The sequence below is a fragment of the Canis lupus genome, chromosome 4, assembly GCF_003254725.2.
Source record: "Canis lupus dingo isolate Sandy chromosome 4, ASM325472v2, whole genome shotgun sequence".
NCBI classification, from domain to species: Eukaryota; Metazoa; Chordata; class Mammalia; order Carnivora; family Canidae; genus Canis; species Canis lupus.
In genome coordinates this window covers 57,018,618-57,038,829 of record NC_064246.1, presented here as the reverse complement: position 1 = coordinate 57,038,829, position 20,212 = coordinate 57,018,618, and the positions used below count along the sequence as shown (strand labels likewise).

The 20,212-nt window shown below is 38.6% G+C and overlaps 1 long non-coding RNA gene and 1 pseudogene across 1 annotated transcript in view; both read left to right on the top strand.

Moving 5' to 3' along the window:
* The first annotated feature begins 3,343 nt into the window (after positions 1 to 3,343).
* Positions 3,344 to 4,673, top strand: LOC112651808 (keratin, type I cytoskeletal 18-like; annotated as a pseudogene).
* A 3,181-nt stretch (positions 4,674 to 7,854) lies between these two features.
* Positions 7,855 to 20,212, top strand: part of LOC112651624 (uncharacterized) — a 30,091-nt gene continuing 17,733 nt past the window's right edge. Inside the window, exons 1-3 of the long non-coding RNA XR_004815180.2 lie at positions 7,855 to 7,999; positions 9,914 to 10,059; positions 10,892 to 11,042. This is a non-coding gene — a long non-coding RNA (uncharacterized LOC112651624). The remainder of the gene's footprint in view (positions 8,000 to 9,913; positions 10,060 to 10,891; positions 11,043 to 20,212) is intronic.

The following is a 20,212-nucleotide window of genomic DNA, read 5'->3' as shown; positions in this document are numbered from 1 at the left end:
CTTTCCCCAGCTGTTCACATTCACTTTTTTTTTTTTTTTTTTTTTTTTTTCTGCTAGGATTAAACCCCTCAATTGCTCTTTTACAGATTTCTAACCGATTAACAGCCAGGATTTCAGGCAAGCAGAATCCAATTAACATACTTAATATATCCATCAATTATTAATTTAATTAAAACATTTAGTAAATTGCCATCACTGTACCCAAAGCTGGATGAGTATCTTGAATACTTTGGGGAAGTCTGGATTGCAACATAGACATTTTTTGTATTTCTTAGGGCCTAAAACTGGAAGAAAATAAAATGGCCTGTTCCTTCCTTCCTTTTCACTCTCAGATAATTTGGAAAAGTTTAGCTCCTCCTAAAAAATTCAGACTGCAAATTGGCTTTTCCAGTGTCAACAGTTCTTTCAATTTTCAAGCATACACTTAATTTCTCTAGATAACTACTATACCCTTAATTCAGTCATTCTTCCTTATCTACTAATCATGACCTCGTCTTAATAAACCAGTCTTGGTTATGTTATGCTATGCTATATAAAATTAGGTAAGGAAATGACATTAGTTGTTAAATGTCCAGTCTAGTAAATAAGTAATACAAGTCCCACTTTTTGATACCTTGCCCTCCCACATAACAGACATCACAAATCAATTACTCCACAACTTCTCCTTTCATCTAAGACTTGTTCAGCCCTGTCTTATCTTTCTTTTCTAGTCACTTTTGAAACCCTAAAACCACTTTTACCAAACACCATATACTGAAACTCCTCCTTGGATGCCATGTCTAGATTCTCATATTCCTCTTCTATCACTCTCAACTAAACCTAGACATCATAATACTTTTGTGTCTGATGAACACAAACTTCACAAGCCCAGGTAGAAGAAAAAAAAATCAGCATAGGTCAGAGCTTCAAAGGAGCAGTGCGGACTATAATAAAGCTCTTTCTTCCTACCAAGCCCCCTCTGACCACACCCCACTTTATCAGGGCACTCCAACTCTCCTTTCTTCGGGGAGGCTCTCTTCCTAAAAGCTTAAATGTGGGCAATTGCTTGACAGAGCAAGCCAAGAGTGCAGTAATCACCTCTATTGTTACTCTCCGTGTCCTCTGGGTAGATGTTAATTATAGCTTTTGGAGGCAACTAGTAAAGTAACTGGGGTAGGGAGCCCTGAGATTAGGTGGATTGATTTATCTGAACTCTTCTGGTTCTTTCCAGGACCTGTGCTAAACGGGGTGAGAAATTTGATTAACTCTAAAGCAAGGCAAACTATTCAAGGAGATGATTTAGCAAAACAGGAGTATAGGCTTCTCAGGTAAACTCCGGTTCCAATCTGACCTCTGCCACCCGCTAGCCTGAGGACATTGGCCAATTCTGTTTCTTCTTCTACAAGACAATATTAGTAATTCTTTATCACATGATTGGTGAGACAAATTTTTAAAAATATTTTATTTATTTACTCATGAGATACAGGGCGGTGGGGGGGGGGAGAGAGAGGGAGGGAGAGAGAGAGGTAGAGACACAGGCAGAAGGAGAAGCAGGCTCCATGCAGGACGCCCGATGTGGGACTGGAGCCCGAGACTCCAAGATCATGTCCTGGGCCAAAGGCACATGCCAAACCACTGAGCCACCCAGGGGTCCTGAAATAAATTTATTAAATGAATTTATTCATTCATTTCATTCATTAAATGAAATCTCATTCAGTAAATGAGATTATGAATATAGGGTTTCCAGCACATTCCTTGGCATAGAGTCATCATATAATAAATTTGTATCAAATTCTATCAACATGCAACTTCAAATAAATATATAACAAGTTGGGATGCCTGGGCGGCTCAGCAGTTGAGCATCCGCCTTCGGCACAGGGTGTGATCCTGGAGTCCCGGGATCCAGTCCTACATCCATCTACCTGCATGGAGCCTGCTTCTCTCTCTGCCTATGTTTCTGCCTCTCTGTTTCTGTGTCTTTCATGAATAAAGAAATAAAATCTTAAAAAAAAGATATGACAAGTTTTTCTTGTTAGGTAAGTGTGTCAAAGGAACAGGAATGCCTAGACACACCAGCAGAATCACAGTGGATCTCAAATTTTCTCTTGGGATATGATGAAGATAAAGGTTTTACACAAATCTTCTACTCAATAAATTATTTTTCTCAATTCTAACATATTAGTTTTAATAAATTCTTACTATTCCTGAAATTAGTCTTAAAACTGATACTTACATTTAGCATGGTACTATAACTTTCTCTTGAAAGTTTGTCTTAAAATCCATAGGATGTCTTATACTCAAGGATGTTTTAATTACATAATTAAGTGAAAGAGTATTATTAAAAAATGTATCATCTCCTTTAAGAAATGAGCATAGCTATGCTCTGAGAAGCCTAAAAGACCTGGTTGACTATCCCAGGTGTCACCAAGTTTTTCCTTCAAATTTTTACTTTGTCCTTGAGTCTCTCTCACTTTAATTCTTTACTACATCCCTATCTTCTAACTACTATTTTCTGATCACTTGCTATGTTCCAAGTACAGTGCCAAAGGCCTTATAAAGCTCATTTTATTTTACTGCTTACAGCTCTAGAGGTGTAGGAAATTAAAGGGGTAGATGTGGAGGCTCTGATTAAAACACTGAGGTACAGACAGGTGAAGTGACATGGTTCTAGTTTATAGTATCAGAGATGGGGGTCAAGTTTAGGTCTGACACTGAAGCCGTGATTCCTGAGCTTGACCAAAGTTCCTTGATTATAAGAAAAAGGCTTTACAAGGAAAGAAGTACCATAGTCCCCAATAGGGATAACCTCAGAGATAGGGCATAGTGGAAAGCAGAAGAGGGTGCTGTCAAAGTAGCTTCAGAGAAGGAAAATTAGCAAAATCAAAATATACATTGTGTGCCTTAACATTATTTTTCAATCGGTGAATAATATACATTTTTAGGCTCCATGGAACATAACATGCAGAGGAATACGAGATTGATATTATATAGAATGTATTTAATATATACATTTATATATTTTTATATATTTTTCTATATTTTTACACTTTAAAAACAATAATTGATTAAAATTCATGGTGGAAAATATTTTATTGGGGCCATAATTCAAAATGGGAAGTTTCATCTTTTAAACTATGTGGATGTAAAAATACTTCTTTAAAAACAGTAAATGATAGAAATGTTAAAACAGAAAAAAAAGAGAAAGAAAAAGTAAAGCAAAAGGAAAAAAACTACAAAAGTAAGATAAACAAGCAATAACTGGCAAATATTCATATGTTATATTAACTACATTTAAATCACTTACCTGGCCTGGCCCAAGCCTGAGTCCTGGCCTCCCGAGTCATCCTCTTGCTCTCTGAGCAGCATGAGCTTCACCACCCACTCCACCTTCTCTTCCATCTACTGGTCCCTGGACTCTGTGCAGTCGCCCAGCCACCGGGTCCGGCGGATCAGCAGCAGCGCGGCCAGCGTCTATGCAGGCGCAGGGGGGCTCTGGCTCCCAGATCTCCGTATCCCACTCCACCAGCTTCCCGGGCGGCTGGGGGGCTGGGGGACCTGGCCGAGGTAATGGCCGGGGGTCTGGCGGGCATCGGGGGCATCCAGAGCAAGAAGGAGACCATGCAAGACCTGAATGACTGCCTGGCCTCTTACCTGGAGAGGGTGAGGAGCCTGGAGGCTGATAAACAGAGACTGGAGATGAAAATCCAGGAACACCTGGAGGGACCCCAGGTCAGAGACTGGGGGCATTACTTCAAGACCATCGAGGACCTGAAGGCTCAGATCTTTGCAAGTGCTGTGGACAATGCCCGCATCGTTCTGCAGATTGATAATGCCCATCCTGCTGCTGACGACTTCTGAGTCAAGTATGAGATGGAGCTGGCCATGCGCAAGTCTGTGGATAATGACATCCATGGGCTCCGCCAGGTCATTGATGACACCAATGTCACTCGGCTGCAGCTGGAGACAGAGATTGAGGCTCTCAAGGAGCAGCTGCTCTTCATGAAGAAGAACCACGAGGAGGAAGTAAAGGGTCTACAAAACCAAATCGCCAACTCTGGGTTGACGGTGGAGTTGGATGCCCCCAAATCTCAGGACCTCAGCAAGATCATGGCAGATATCCGTGCCAGTATGATGAGCAGATATCTGGGCCCAGTATGACGAGCTGGCTCAGAAGAACTGAGAGGAACTGGACAAGTACTGGTCCCAGCAGATGGAGGAGAACACCACAGTGGTCACCATGCAGACCACTGAGATAGGAGAAGATGAGATGACCCTCACGGAGCTGAGACGTACTGCCCAGTCCTTGGAGATCAACCTGGACTCAACGAGAAACCTGAAGGCCAGCTTGGAGAACAGCCTGAGGGAAGTCGAGACCGCTACGTGATGCAGATGTGCAGCTCAACGGGGTCCTGCTGCACCTGGAGTCAGAGCTGTCCCAGACCTAGGCAGAGGGGCAGTGCCAGGCCCAGGAGTATGAGGCCCTGCTGAATGTCAAGGTCAAGCTGGAGGCTGAGATTGCCCCCTACCATTGCCGGTTGGAAGATGGGGAGGACTTCAGTCTTACTGATGCCCTGGACAACAGCAACTCCTTGCTGACCATCCAGAAGACCACCACCCGCAAGATCGTGGACAGCAAGGTGGTGTCTGAGACCAACGACACCAAAACTCTGAGGCGTTGAGGCAGCAAAACAGAGTACCCTTTGAGGAGAAGGAGGCCAATTAAAGATTCAGAGGTCAAAAAAAGTCACTTACCTGTTGCATGCATAAAACATCTCCACTCACATGCTTTATTCTGACAAAGCCTACAGCAACTCCGAGCTTTTATTTTCCTAAGAGGTGCTGGCTTATAACAGCTGTCCCAAAGCAATTATCAATACTCTCAAATTTTTCTCAATTTGGACAGTAAATTATACAGTTACCCTAATATTACTCAAGCTTTGACTTTTTAAAAAATATTACATTTATTTATTTGACAGAGAGAACAAGAGAGCATAAGCAGGGGGAGCAGCAGCAGAAGAGGGAGAAGCAGGCTCCACACTAAGCAGGGAGCCCCATGGGCCTGATCCCAGGACCCTAGGGTCATGACCTGAGCCTAAAGCAGATGCTTAACTGACTGAGTCACCCAGGTGCCCCTACTCAAGGAGTTTTGACTTTTTATGCTAGCCCTGCCAATTATAAACCATAACATATTTTTTATTCATCAGATTCCTTTAAATGGCAATTTCCCCATACGTACTAGTAGAAATGGTATCATAGTTCACTTTTCAACAAACACCAGGGAGTTGCAGAAACTTACAAGGTAAGCACAACATGATGACTGCCTCCTTCTACAAGAGTTCCTCCTCCTGAGAGCGCCTGCTAACTTGACCCACAAAATATATTAATTCAGACTCCAGTGAGGATTGAAGAGACAGTAATGGACATTCTGACAGGATTCAAAGTGAGTGCTCATGGCAACTTATTATATTGGTAGAGTTTTCTCCTTGAAGCACGATTTTCACTTCCAAATATCACCTTAAAGTGTGATGTCTTCTTCAGAGCACTGAGTAATCCAGTATTGTGCTTTGCACCCCTCCAGATTTATCTTCCATTACTTGGGACTGTGACACTTTGAGAGGAGATGTTCTGGGAAGAGCAAGCCTTTTCTATGACAACACATTGCTTTCCACTGCACCAGGCTTCTTGGGAAGAGAAAGAAGTGGGCTGCCACCAAGAAGGAGAGGTGTTGGTTGTAAATTATCTATCAGTAAAATGTCTCTTAACAAAAAACATGTCTGGCCAACCGTAATATCTGCATTTTTTTTATGACTGAATTATTCCTTTGGACAAAGACTTTTTTCCCTCTAGGTCCAGATGTGGCCCGGTAAGAGCTTTTAGCGGTTTTTATTAGGCACCCAGCATCCATCTTTCTTTTATATGCTCTACATACGCTCAGGATGCTGTGCTTTTTATATACGATTCAAGGGAAGGTGACCTTACCACCTAAGTCAAGTACAGATTTAATTGGTCCAAGCAAGCAGCCCAGAGTCTTTTCTGGATGATTGATAGGAGTCAGAGATGACTCCTTTGGTATGAATGGAAGGTCTCAGTCAATGCTTTATTGACGGGGTTCTTTCTCTGTTTGGGTGTCTGCATCTAACTCTTTGTCACCACAAAATAATCAGGATTACAATGAAGTGAATTAAAGAAGGCAGAGTGGAGACAAGGAAAAATCTTGGGTCTGTGGTAGTATTACTAAGCCTAACCTACCTCTGAACTTTGAGTAACAGACAAAATAAACATAACATTGTTTATGTAGATTTGAGTCAAAGATTTTGTTTCTTTCATCCTAGAGTATGGACACTGATTCAGTGTTTGGGGAGGCATAAGTGATTGATTTCCTTCACCACGGGAGGTGAAACAGTCTCTGTGAATGGCAGCAACATCGATCCAATTCAATTAAGCCAAAAATCTGGGAATTATCTTTGGTTTCTTCTTATTTTTTCTCACTTCAAAACTATTAGAAACTTATGTCTACTAGCCTCCAAGATATCCTGCATTCCATCTACTTTCCTTGAACTCCATCCTTGCATATGTGTACTGATTTTTGTGTCTGGGACATGTCCATATCCATCCAAATGATCTCCCACTACCACTAATATCTCACTCCCGTTGTGTTCATCTATGCCACAGAAATAAGTCTGAAACCTTTTAATGACTTTCCATCTGCTTGGGATAGAAGCTCTATATCTTATCAGGACACACAGAATCCCACATGACCTGCCATTCACCTACTAAACCTTTTTTTCTTTCTAAGACTTACTCTTCCTCAGCCACACTGGTGTCTTTTTAATCTGTCTGCTTAAGTTTATTTCTGCCCCAGTGCTTTTGCACTTTCCTTTCCATCTAGAAAGCCTTTCTCTTGGTGTTTCATGGCTGAGTCCTCATCCTTCAAGTTTCAGCTTAATATTAACTCCCTGGAGAAGTATTTCTCGATTGCTTACTTCATGTTTCATTTCACCATTTTACTTTGTCCTATTAAACAATGATCAGGTCATCTATGTATTTCCTTTATTGCTACTGTCAAAATGTAATTATATTCTATTGTTTGTATGTATTCATTTAGGTCTGTCTCTTTATCAACAAGATCAACTCCACCGAGGGAGAAATCTTATGGTTATATCCACCTGAGACACTGACTTAGGAGGTAACTGGCTATGGCAGGTTTAAAACCTTACTGTGAATTCTTGGATACTCTTCCCATTGAGAGGTGGGATATCTGTTTCTTGACCTTAAATTTGGGAAAGCTTTGGCAAATATGATTCAGTGGAAGTGATGCTTTGTGACTTTTGAGAATAACATAAAAGACCATGCAGCTTCTGCCTTGTTTGCTGGAAATGCTCACTCATGGAATGCTGAGCTGCTACTAAGAAGTCCATTTCTCTGAGGTTGCCATGCTATAAGGGTCACATATAAGCTCTTTAGTAAAAAGTCTAAGTTTATACCCTTCTTTAGCTACCCTAATCCAGGATCCAGATATATGAAACAAGATTCTATTTTGCAAGTAGACTCTCCAGCCTCAGACGAACCAGACTTCAGATATTCAAGACATCCCAGGTGACATTCTGAAAATTATAAAATCATACAGTAGAGAAAAGCTGTCCTTCCTGTCAGTACCCTTTCTGATTCCTAATGTGTGAAGTCATTAAGCATAATTAAATGATTTTTTTTATCCCACTAAGTTTTAGGATGTCTTCTAATGTAATAGTTGATATCTAGAATAATGGCCCCCATCAAATATTTGAAAATGTTTGATGAATAGTATTGAACACTCTCTTTGTAGGGACACTAATCCAGAAACCTGGGTTCTAGTCCAAGCTCTGTCATTCATGTTTTATGTGACCCTGAGAAAATCTTTCCCATCTACAGGTACCAAGTTTCTTCATGTACATTGAGGTGATATGACAACCTGTATTTGATTCCCTACACCAAATTCCTAGTCTATAGATGAGAACTAAGGATTCCAGTGACATGGAGAAAGGTAAATAGCCAGAAATAGGAGCTCTCTCTTCTCTGTGAATTTAAATCTGCTAGAAGGATATGAGCCTTAGGAGATCTGAGTAGGTTGTGGAGGGGGCAGAGGGTTGACAAGGCACACATTTTCCTGAACCTGAGTATTTCCAAGGGAATAATCTGTCTTTGTCCTTAAAGTCAGATCATGTAAGAGTACAGGGGCTCAGTGGACAGATGAGTTAGTAAGGGGAAAGGAAGAGACTGCAGATGAGTGGCTCCTGAAGGCTTCTATTTTCCAAAGAAACCATTTCCCTTGTTTCTTTCCAAGATTTTGAAATGTCTTTCTTTCTACAGTAGTGACTCCAGAATTTGGAAGATGAAACTATGACTATAGTGTAAATGTGGTAGAAAGACTGCTTGGTCTTTGGGCTGCCCTCAAAGTTGAGAAGCCCTATGTTAGTCATCACTCTGACCTTCTGTTGTGTAAAATGAGGATAATTATGCCCATCTTCATTATGAAATGTAGGTGTCTCCCCCAGGGCTCAGAGAAGTGAAGTGGAAGAGGTCTCCTGATTGGTAATACAAAGCCGTTTTATTAGAGTAGTCCCTAACCCCACAACATGGGTATCATGTTCTAAAGAAGCAGCAGCATGGACAGTCAGGTATAACATATGTAAACACACGTTTTACCACCATTGGGGTTTCTGTGAGATTATTCACTGGGGATAGATCTTAGAGTCTGATTGGGTGAAGAACTAGTGAATGAGAGAAGAATTTCTGGGATATCATTCCCATCATGAGTAAAGGTATATAGGGTAGTGCTCTCAGCTTGTAGACTTTAAATGGCCATGATTCAGATCAACCTGAACAGAACTGAAGCACATTCTGGGAAGAATTAAACAGACTTCTGGGGGCAGGGGGTATCTCATCCAAAAGAATCATTAAAACAAACAGCTCAGCTCACGTTATTATCAGACACTGCATTATGGATTACTGTCATTCCTTCTGCTAAGTTCAAAGATAGCTTGAGAATCTTTCTCATCACAGTGGTAGAGCTGCCACAGCCACAAGATGAGTGCTATTCCATGAAACCAAAAATATTTTTAATCTCTGTACTCAGATTTCTTCATCAAGGGGCAAAAGTGATTCAGAATATGGTCTGGTGTTCAGTATTTAGATTTTTTTCCAAGCATAGGCCCCCCAAAAAATACACAAAGATAAATATGTCTATAAGAAGAGGTATCTGAGGTGGGGATATTTGAAAAAGTCACACAATTAGACACAAAACCTGGGCTTTCATATCTATGGTTCAGTGCCCCTTGCATTACCTTGCAATCAATGCCCTACAGTTAAAACAGTCTAAACCAGCTGTAAGCAGCAAAATAAGAAGCACAATTTTATATAATAGGATTCTCTTTCATTTTGCCTGTTTGAATTTAGGAGTTAGTATAGAGGGAGTTAGTATAGAGCATGCAAATATATTTATATTTATATTTATATTTATAGTTAGTATATAGAGCATGCAAATATATATATATTTATATATATAAATATTATATATATAATAATATATATAATTATTATATTATATATTTGGAATTTGGAAGATGAAACTATGACTATATTATATATATAATATTATATATATATAGTCATCACTATATATATATATATATTAACTGGCTAGTTGACCTATATGGTTTGTTTAAGGATAAGAGTAACGAAATAACGGAATGATTTATGAATTAAGGTGGTATATGACATAAGGGGTTATTACCACTAGTTGTCTGAATGTATCTTTAAAACACTGATTCACTTTTAAGAGTTTAGGCAAACAAACTAGAAGAAGGCAGATATTTATTAGGAAACTGAGCAATTAGTCCATCTGATCAATTCAGCTAAAATAAGTTTAACTCTAATCAATCATTTCCTGTTCATCTAGTGTGTAATTAGGAATCAGAATGCAAGCAAAGGAAAGACTCTCCTCACATGAAGACACTATGGGTGGAACATAGTCTACTACTCCTGTGGAGAGGAGCTGCTCCACCACGATGAGGCAGGGAGAAGAGGATAAGGCGAATTATGATGGTAAACACATAGGCTAGCATGCCACCATACTCATCCTTCAAATACAATGTAGACATTACAAATTAATTTTAATGCTTTTTTCTGTTCAGAATTGATGTGGCCTCAGACACCTTTTCCAAAAATAATCCAGGCTGCTTCAATGGCCAGCTGAACTTGACAAATGAGATAAAACTTACTGGCAGAGAAGGGGCTCCTGCACCCCAATGTTTATAGCAGCGATGTTCATGATAGCCAAACTATGGGAAGAGCTGAGATATCTATTGACAGATGAATGGATAAAGATGATGTGGTATCTCTATATACAAGGGAATATCACTCAGCCATCCAAAAGTGAAATCTTGCCATTTGCAATGATGTGGATGGAAATAGAGGATATTATACTGAGTGAAATAGGCCAACCAGAGAAAGACAATTATCATATGATCTCACTCAAATGTGGAATTTAAGAAATAAAACAGAAGGTAGTAAGGGAAGGGAGGAAAAAATAAAACAAGATGAAAACAGAGAGGGGGGTAAACCACAAGAGATTCTTAATCATAGGAAACCAACTGAGGGGTTGGCGGGGGGGATGGGGTAACTAGCTGATAGGAATTAAGGAGGGCACATGATGTAATGAGCACTGGGTTTTATATAAGACTGATGAATCACTGATCTCCACCGCTGAACCCAATAATATATATTAATTGAATTTAAATAAAATTTAATTTATAAGAAAGACTTACTGGTAGAATGTTAGGAGCTAAGAATGGACTGAGAAATAAGATACCTGTGTATCCCAGCCTGGCCACTGACTACTCTCTGTACTGTGGACACATTTCTTTCCCCCTCCCAGCATCAGCTGTCCCACCAGTGAATAGAACAAAAATCTCAGTATTACCTATGTTAGAATCATTGCCCTGGAATCTTTTCTTCAATCAATCTTACAGATGAGCTATGCTTGCCAAGACATCTAATGAGTTGGTGTGCATGCTGGGGTAAAGAGGGTGAGTATTTCCCTGGTGCCTTTGTAAAGTTATTTTAAATTTGTATGGTCAAATAGAAGCAGAATAATGTCACCTCGAATTGTTATCACTGGCTTTTTTCCCCCCATTCTAGCCTGCTTAAGGCTAGCCACTGCCGCATTATCTTCTGGGGCATTGGAGAAGGATGCAAAGGATTCTGAGCAAATTGGAAAGCCTAAGTTTTGCTCCTCACTTTGTTACAATAGTTTCTCTTTAGGATGCTACTTATTCCAAATATATCTACCCCTGTGTTCCATACCTCCCAGCTCCTAAAACGGATATAGTGTACTGTAAAACCAATGAACAACTAGATTGTTTCTCTCTTGTGAACTTCAACTATGACTTGTGGAACTGGAGCCAATCTGTGGAAGGCTCTTGGGTGGAGATGTTTCACAGAGACAGAATTTGGGCAGAATACTGCTTTTGTTCAAGGTGAGGAGGCAGAGATAAGTGTTCAAGAGAGCACAAAGCAGAGGGCCCTTTAGAGATGGAGCTATTTGCTTAGGTTCCAAGTATATAGTTTTTATTTCTAATTTTGTTGAGGCTCTGAGGGACTTAATCAAGTGTTCTGGATTCTCTAAGCTCTCCTTATCCTTACCACAAATTGTCTTTTGTTATAGCCAGCTTGAGCAGGTTTGTGGTCCTGCAGCCAAACCTTAGTCTGTTAAATGAGGGAGGAATTATGAAGGAGTAGTTTGGACTAAGAGAGTTCTGAGGTCACATTCATGAATCTATACTTGTTTCTTTCCACATTGATGAACTTAGTTTCCACCCTGAAATTAACGTGGTGTCAGCTGACTGTTTTCTATTTTTTAAAGATTTTATTTATTCATGAGAGAGACACACACACACACACACGCAGAGAGAGAGAGAGAGAGAGAGAGAGAGAGGCAGAGACACAGGCAGAAGGAGAAGCAGGCTCCATGCAAGGAGCCCAACATGGGACTTGATCTTGGGTCTCCAGGATCACGCCCTGGGCTGAAGGCGGCACTAAACCGCTGAGCCACATGGGCTGCCCAGCTGACTGTTTTCTTGAGGAAACTTTCTTTGCCCATGGCCTCATCCTTCTCATCCACTGAATTTTCCAGAGTATATAGTTGAGTGCTCTGTGAACACTCACCACTTAGCCCTTTATGAGGTTTCCTCTAATTCCATTTTCCCAGAATTATCAGTCTCCTCTGTGTCTGCCTCTTTTATATCTCTTTGCTGCCCTATAATATAATTATTTTTCCAAGTTTATGAACACAAACTTAACCCTCAGGCACTCAAGATGACCCCTGAAGACTGACATATTTCTAAGAATCCTTTCACGTGTGGCTATCTCAACCAGTTTCCCAAAATTATTAAGGAAACAATCTCTGAGTTTGAATCTCAGCTCCACCAATTACTGAATATGCAACCATGCAATAATTACTTAAGCTTTCTGAACCTCAGTCCCTTCATATTTAAGATGAAGTTAAATCAAATCACGCATGTACTTAATTAGCACAATCCCTTTGATATTATAGTCAGTCAATAAATGTCATACCTGTCAACATCATCATCCCTAGCTCAGCATACCCTTGCCCTGCTTCTCATGCCCACTCACAGGTTACAATGCAAGTCAATCAATGCCTCCTTCAGGGAGCTTTCCCTGTACTTTTCTACCTCTTTATATATTAAAATGGTTATAACATTTAATATATTACAAGGTGATACTTCATGTTTTTTATACATGTAAAAGTATTTTATACTTTATACATTTTCCCCACATATGTGAGATCCTTAAGGGCAAGTAAATTGTTGCCTGACACCGCTTTCTTTCTCATCCCAAAACAGTCTGCCACAAAGTATTTTTTATTTTACCCTCCAAATAGATCCCAAATCCTGCCTCTTAGCTCTCAATCTCCACTGAGAGGACCAATTATGATGTTAAGTGATAGTCATATAAGGTCTCCCAAACAGGTGGTCATACCCATTTACACAAAAGAAATAAGAAGAGCTGAAACAAGTGAAGTGGCCCACCCAGGGTCACCCCGGTGTAAGCCTAGAATGGAGTGATTTTTCGGTTCAGGCTTTAACAACTTCGAAGACTCCCATAAGGGGAGCCTATTCTGTTCTGAGGTAACCACTTCTTAGATGGATAACTCTATTTAATATATAACACCCCTCACCTTTCACTGAGTTCAAGTCCACTTTTCAACAACTTATGCAGTTTCTAGTTCAAATTCTTAAACCATTCAGGATAAGTCTTATCCTTTATCCTCCTGACATCCCTCCAGACACTTCAAGTCAGTGATCTAATCTCCATTTATTCTTCCTTTGAACCTGAGCAGTGCTGCCAGGTCTATCTGATTGCAGCAGAAATAATTAGAATGGCTGGGTAAGTATAACAGGGAGGATTCCAGGCAAGGACAAAGAGTCTATCTCTTCAGCAGCAGAAAGGGAGAGAGCAAAGTGTTACCTGATATATGATAGAAGAATATAAATGAAATGCTGTAGGGCATCTAATTCGGTGTTCCTTGCTACCTGGTCCTGTTGCCTACCCAGAAGGGGACAGTAAATGAAATTAGCAGAATCTAAATTTAGAGAAGATCAAAGGAAATCCTTCTCTACACAATGTGCAATTATCCATTACTGCAGGATATTATTGAGGCAAATTGAAGCAAGAAGAATTTGGAAAAGGATTAGGTGCTTATATGAATAAGAACAGCTTGTGCAGTTACTAGCAAGGATAACAATTACATGGCCAATTAGTCCCCCGGTGTCAGGGTATGCACTGAGCTCAAGCTGGGGTCAGAGAATGTACTGCCTACAGAAGAGTACAGTAGCATCCAATTTTCTAGGAGTATTATTGGATTTTCCTTTGACTAATTCCTCTAAAGAATCTAAGGGAAAACACTTCAGTTAGTAGAGTATGAATCGCTTCAGTTTGGCTTTTGGATCTGGGTCAGAAACAGAAATGGCCTCTGAGAAATCTCCGTATAAAAATGTGACACCAAAGTCCTGGAACAACGGTTTCAAAATGGTGGGATGGGAAGGATAGTGCACAGGTCATCTGAAGAACTGGTTTCTGATCTTATTCCATATTAGCTGAATGACTCAGTGACATCACGTACCTTTGTGAGCTTCACTTTCCTATTCTATAAAATGATGGCCATTATTGTAGCTTTGTGTATGTAAACGTTTCTAGTTCCTCAGACCTCATAGCCTAGATGGGTAAAATCAAGAAAGTTGATTTTTAAATTGATAGAGAAGAGGGGTCGGTTTATATAAAGTACATAATGGCAGCAAAAAGGATTTTGCTTCATTTACCCATGAGGAAAATGTCTAACTCACACACTCAACTTTGAGGACCTTATTTCCTCATTGTTGACAGTCATTCCTCCCCTTTATAGGCCATGGGGACACTGATACTGACCACTCTCACACAGTAGTCTTAGATAGCTCTTTGCTCCAAAAGCTCTTATAATAAAGCTTTTCTAAGTCTCTAAAACAGGAAAGGCCCACCCTTAGAATCATATAATATTTACGTATAAAAATTTTTCTGTCTTACTCACTTGGACAAGTTCCCTCAGGGTAAGGTCGTAGGACAATGTATATCTATGAGGAGAGGTCAGGAACTGGGGACATGCTTTTAGCTTCTTGAACATCCTTCCCTTTATTATGCCTTCGCATTTGAATAACCAAAAGAATACAACACCCATATCAGTAATGTATTGGCTTCGTAGATAAATTAATCTCCAGTGGGCACTCACATATCTGCATTCTCAAATTCACAAAGGGACTAGAGGAAAAGAATAATTAACAAATGAAAAGTTTTTATACTAGGAGTGAATCTGGGAAGCACCTGATATGGCATATTGAGGCTTATTCTATGTTCTATCCAAAGAATACAGGCACAATAGTAGAATTTGCTACCAAAGACCACTCCTGTTAGAAATACACTGCCTCAGTTAATTTTGCGCTGCCTCAACAAAGACAAGGAATTTCTGACCATGTCCACACTCTGTGGTCCAACTATCACTCAGCAACCTCTCCCTGTGTAGGCTGATGGGAACTCCTAGTTGTCAAATAACACTGTAATTAAATGCTTGTGGGCTTGGTTTGTTTGTTTGTTTGTTTTAATTTGTATTTAGAAGATTTAAATGCACATGGTCTATGGGAGCTAGTATCACACAGCTGAGCATAAGACTCGCTTTGGAAAGATGAGAAAATCGAGAAAAAATTTGGAACATCTAGAAGCTACCATTGTTCAAATGAGAACAAGCTAGAGATGCAAACTTGTCTTTTCTACTTCTTTAAATGTTGTTTCTGAGGTATAGCTTCGTAATGGATGGCTCTACAAGTAAGGAGTACAGATAGCTAACAACATATGAAAAATGGGAAGTAGATTAAATTGTGGACACAAGATGTTTTATCTCCCATACCTGGCTCAAAAGCATTAATTAGTAATAAAGCTTCCCAATTATGTTCACTCAAGCTAACAACATAACTCCAATGTTAAAATGCATTGAAAATATCAAAACAATAAGCACTTCTAAATATCAATCCTGTCAATAAAATGTATCAGTACTGAAATTAGAAATAAAAATAATCTAAAGTCATTTTAAAGGAATATAACATAAACAATGGATTATTCAGGCATGCAACAATGGTATGGTATTAGGCAACCTATGAGTGTAACATGTCAATAAATAGATCAAAGGAGAATTATCTCAGTAGAGGCCAAAATCAAACTGACAAAACTCAATACCATTACTGCTAAAAACTCTTGCTAATCCACGAAAGGAATGCCACCATTTTAACCTGGAAAGAAAAATATATCTAAAATCAATTGTTAGCACTGGACACGAGGTAAAACTATAATGGCCTACTAACTAAAATCTGAAGAAAGAAAATTCTGTCAACCACAAGGTTATGAAAATTCTAGACATTAAACTTAGGTAAAATCTTGTAAGATAAATGGAATAAAATAGAATATATACAATACATATATATAAACATATAATATATACAAAGATAAAACATATACAAAAGAAAAGCTAAATTTGTATTAACTACCAGGGCACTGGAAATAATGAGCCTAAGCAAAAATAGAATAATTACTTAATCCTACTAGAGTTTAATAAGATGACTTCTTAAGAAAAGACAATGGTAATTTACCTAGGATCCTTTAAAAGTCACTAATAAATGTTATTTTTTTCAGCAAATGTGTCTTTTAAAAAAACTTTTCATATAATAAGTAAATATAGAAAATATATTGAAGTAAACTTAATTAGTAATATGTAGGACCTACTTAAAATATACCTTTAACTACGGACATAAAATACCTCATAGGAGTAAAAAGGGTTACCATGTTTTTGAGTAACAAAGTTCAAAATTTCAAATATTTTTGATTTTCTGTAAATTTTAAAAGTTGATACTCATTGAATCTCAATGGAATTGTTTTCCTCACAAGTGAACAAATGATTATAAAAAGAATAAATGAGAAAGAACAACCAGAGAAAAAGATAAAGAATAGTGGGTGACTATTGTCAGCCATCCAAAATTTGTCTAATAGTTTCATTATTACAATCCCAGTAACAGCTGCAGTCAGATGAATGACACAGAAGTGAAATTCCAGAAACAGACACATGTACATCCCAGAATTTAGTTTAAGATAAATGTATCATTTTAGATCAGCAATTACAGGATGCATTATTCAATAAGTTGTGCTCAGAGAAAAGGAAGCTGGGTCTTTGTCACAAATAATCTCTTAAAAAAATCTTGGACTAACTGAATAGTTAAAAGGAACTAGAGAGGCACCTGGGAGGCATAGTCCATTAAGCATTGAGTCTTGGTTTTGGCTCACATCATGATCGCAGGGTCGTGGCATTGAGCCCTATATCAAGCTCCACACTCAGTGGGTGTAAGATTAAGATTTTGTTTAAGATTCTTTCTTTCCCTCCCTGTCCATCCCCCACTTATGCATGTGTACTCTCTAAAAATAAATAAATAAATCTTAAAAAAAGGAAGTAGAAAAAAAAAACTCTAGAAAATATTTTCAATGATTTGAGGGTGTAAGGAATTTCTAAGCATAAAATATAGAAACTATATTTGAAACAATAGGCTATATCTATAAAGATAGGCTATAACTATATTTGAAAAATATAGTCTCTATAGGAATATGATATTGAACAATTCTTTTAAAGATTTATTTTTTTATTTTTTATTAATGATAGTCACAGAGAGAGAGAGAGAGAGGCAGAGACACAGGCAGAGGGAGAAGCAGGCTCCATGCACTGGGAGCCCGACGTGGGATTCGATCCCGGGTCTCCAGGATCGCGCCCTGGGTCAAAGGCAGGCGCCAAACCGCTGCGCCACCCAGGGATCCCTGAACAATTCTTTTAATCTGCCTTGAAGAATATTAAAAGGTGGAATGTTTGCAGCATCTGGGACAGGAACAGGCAACATCATAAATATAAAAGAAATTTATAACTTGAAAATAAAAAATGGCCAAACCAGTAAAATACACAAAAGATACATTGTAGGCAATCTATAAAAGATAAAACAAAAATACTAATGGAACACAAGTCATCACCTAACAATGTAGAGCAAATAATAAAATAACCATTTTTCATCTATCAAACTAGAAGGAATTATAAAATATATCAACTGAACTGACACAGATGTTGGCATTTTAAATTGCATCAAAAGCATTTAAAATATGTGTAATCTTCAACCCATTAATTCAATTGTGGGTTTTTTCCCTGAGAAAATTATTGTGGGTATATACAAATATCTTATGTTCTTCATAAGGACATTTACTGAGCATTACACTTAAAATAATGAAGAAGTTGAAACAAACTAAATGCTCAGCAGAAGATTGGTAAAATATATACCAGGGCATTAATATTATCATCCTTAGTTATGTTACTGAAGATAAAACAGGGTAATTTTTAAAAATATTTTATTTATATATTTGAGAGACAGAGGGAGTGTGTGTGCGCATGAAGAGGGGGAGAGGCAGAGGGAGAAGCCGACTCCCCACTGATCAGGGAGTCCAATGAAGAACTGGACCCCAGGACCCTGGGATCATGAAGGCAGATGCTTAACCAACTGAGCCACCCAGACATCTGTAAACAGAGTAGTGTTTATAGCAGACTTTAACCTTAAAACCAGGTTATAAACAAACAAATACACACACACACACACACACACACACACACACACAGTTTGAATTACAAAACAAAACAAAACTGGTAACATTCAACAGTTTTGGTCTAGAAAAACGGCAATTTTATATAGTCTACCCAGTAATAAATTATTGTGTCTGTTTTGTAGATTACACACACATATATATACAGAAATTAAAGTATAAGGTTCTGGAAGGAAAAAAACCATCAATAGTATATGTCTCTAACTGATTGGCACATGGAATTGTTGACACTTCAATTTTTTCTATAGTTTATAATTTCCTATATGTTTTAAACTCATCTTATCATATTTTAAAAATAAACAAGGAAAGGGCTCCTGGGTGGCTCAGTTGGTTGTGTCTAATTCTTGATTTCAGCTCAGATCTCATTCTCAGTGGTATGAGTTCAAGCCCCATGTTGGGCTCCACGCAGGGCATGGAGCCTATTTAACATAAACAAATAAACAGATAATACAAAAATACCTCCAAATTGTCCTTCCCTACCCAAATGCCCGGACTAAAATGAAGCTTCCATACCACTGTCCTCCTTGTAGAGTGACATTTATCCCAACTAATACCATAGGATGTTGAAGGGGGTTATTTTTTTCAATTTGTGACATCAGTTCCAATCTGTTAGCTTGTCTTTTCATGGTAACAAGGCACAAGTGGCCAGGAGAACAGCCAGTTGTAGAAGCCAAAATTAGCTCATATGCAAGTCCCTCATCAGACAAAGGTTGCTACTATTAATCCTGAATGATGGGAAGACTTATTGTTAAAGAGATTTAAACATGAAGTAATACGAAAACTTTCAAGAGGGCATTAACAGAGAAAAAGCCCATCTAAAAGAATCTGGTACCATACATTTTTGCCGGAACCAACACTGAGAAGATAATAGGCAGGCAGTATTTTTTTTGACAGCTAAGGCCAAAAGGAAAGCACAGTGAGTTGTAGAATTGTCATTTTCTGACAGTAGAAATTATATAAATCCATCTACAGAGACTATTTTATTTTCTGTAGGATTAAACTGAAGCAAGAATTTATCATATAAATCTAGGTATGAAGGACATATAGTGATATAGTGCCTCATTCCTCAAGGTGTAGCCCATGTAGCAGTGTATCACCTGGGAGCTTGTAAGAAATGCTTGTAAGGATATGGGGCCTCATCCCAGACCTCCTGCCTCAGAATCTTTGTTCTAACCATATCCCCAGGTGATTCAAATATGTGAGAAGCATTCATGTAGTAGACATGATGTCTTCAGCTCTTGTTTTATGGGAACACTGGTCACCCATGGGCAAGAGGAATTCATTAATGGAGAGAACACCTAAAAACCCCTATCCCTCTACAGTTAGATACAGACCCTGGAACAGAGTCATTTCTTATGGGCAACTTTGAGGAAAAGCTTTAAAGAGTCCGATAACAATTCTAGAGAAAAGAAGAATTGGGTTGCAGAGATAAGAGACATTAGAAAATACTTGAACAGTCCTTTCACATGGAAGAAGACGTCAAAGCAGTCTATCATTAAGATGGTCATGCCTAACACTGACAGTTGGAAATTGAAGTAAGAGGAGTTCTCTTAATATTAGAAATTTCTTATAAATAGGAACCAAGGGCATGGACTACCAGAAGGCCAATATTCTGTCACCCCCATTACCATTTCTACTAGCAGAAACTATTAATTGAATTCTTATTCTGTTCAAACAGTTTTTGTTTGGTTTTGTTTTAAGGTATTTTACCTTTATATTATTCACCTTTTTAATCTATTGTCAATTCAAACAGAATTCAGAGACATTAAATAATTTATTTAAGGTCACCCAATTAGCAAGGGGCAAAACTAGCATTCAAACCAAGCTACATTGCTTCCACAGTGATTCTGAAATGGGAGATACTAAAGAGGGTCTTCAATGGTCAGATAAACTAGAAACAACTTAATACTTCCCAAACTTTCCTTGCTGAGTATCAGAGCCATCCTAAGTGCTTTTGTAGAAATCTAGATTC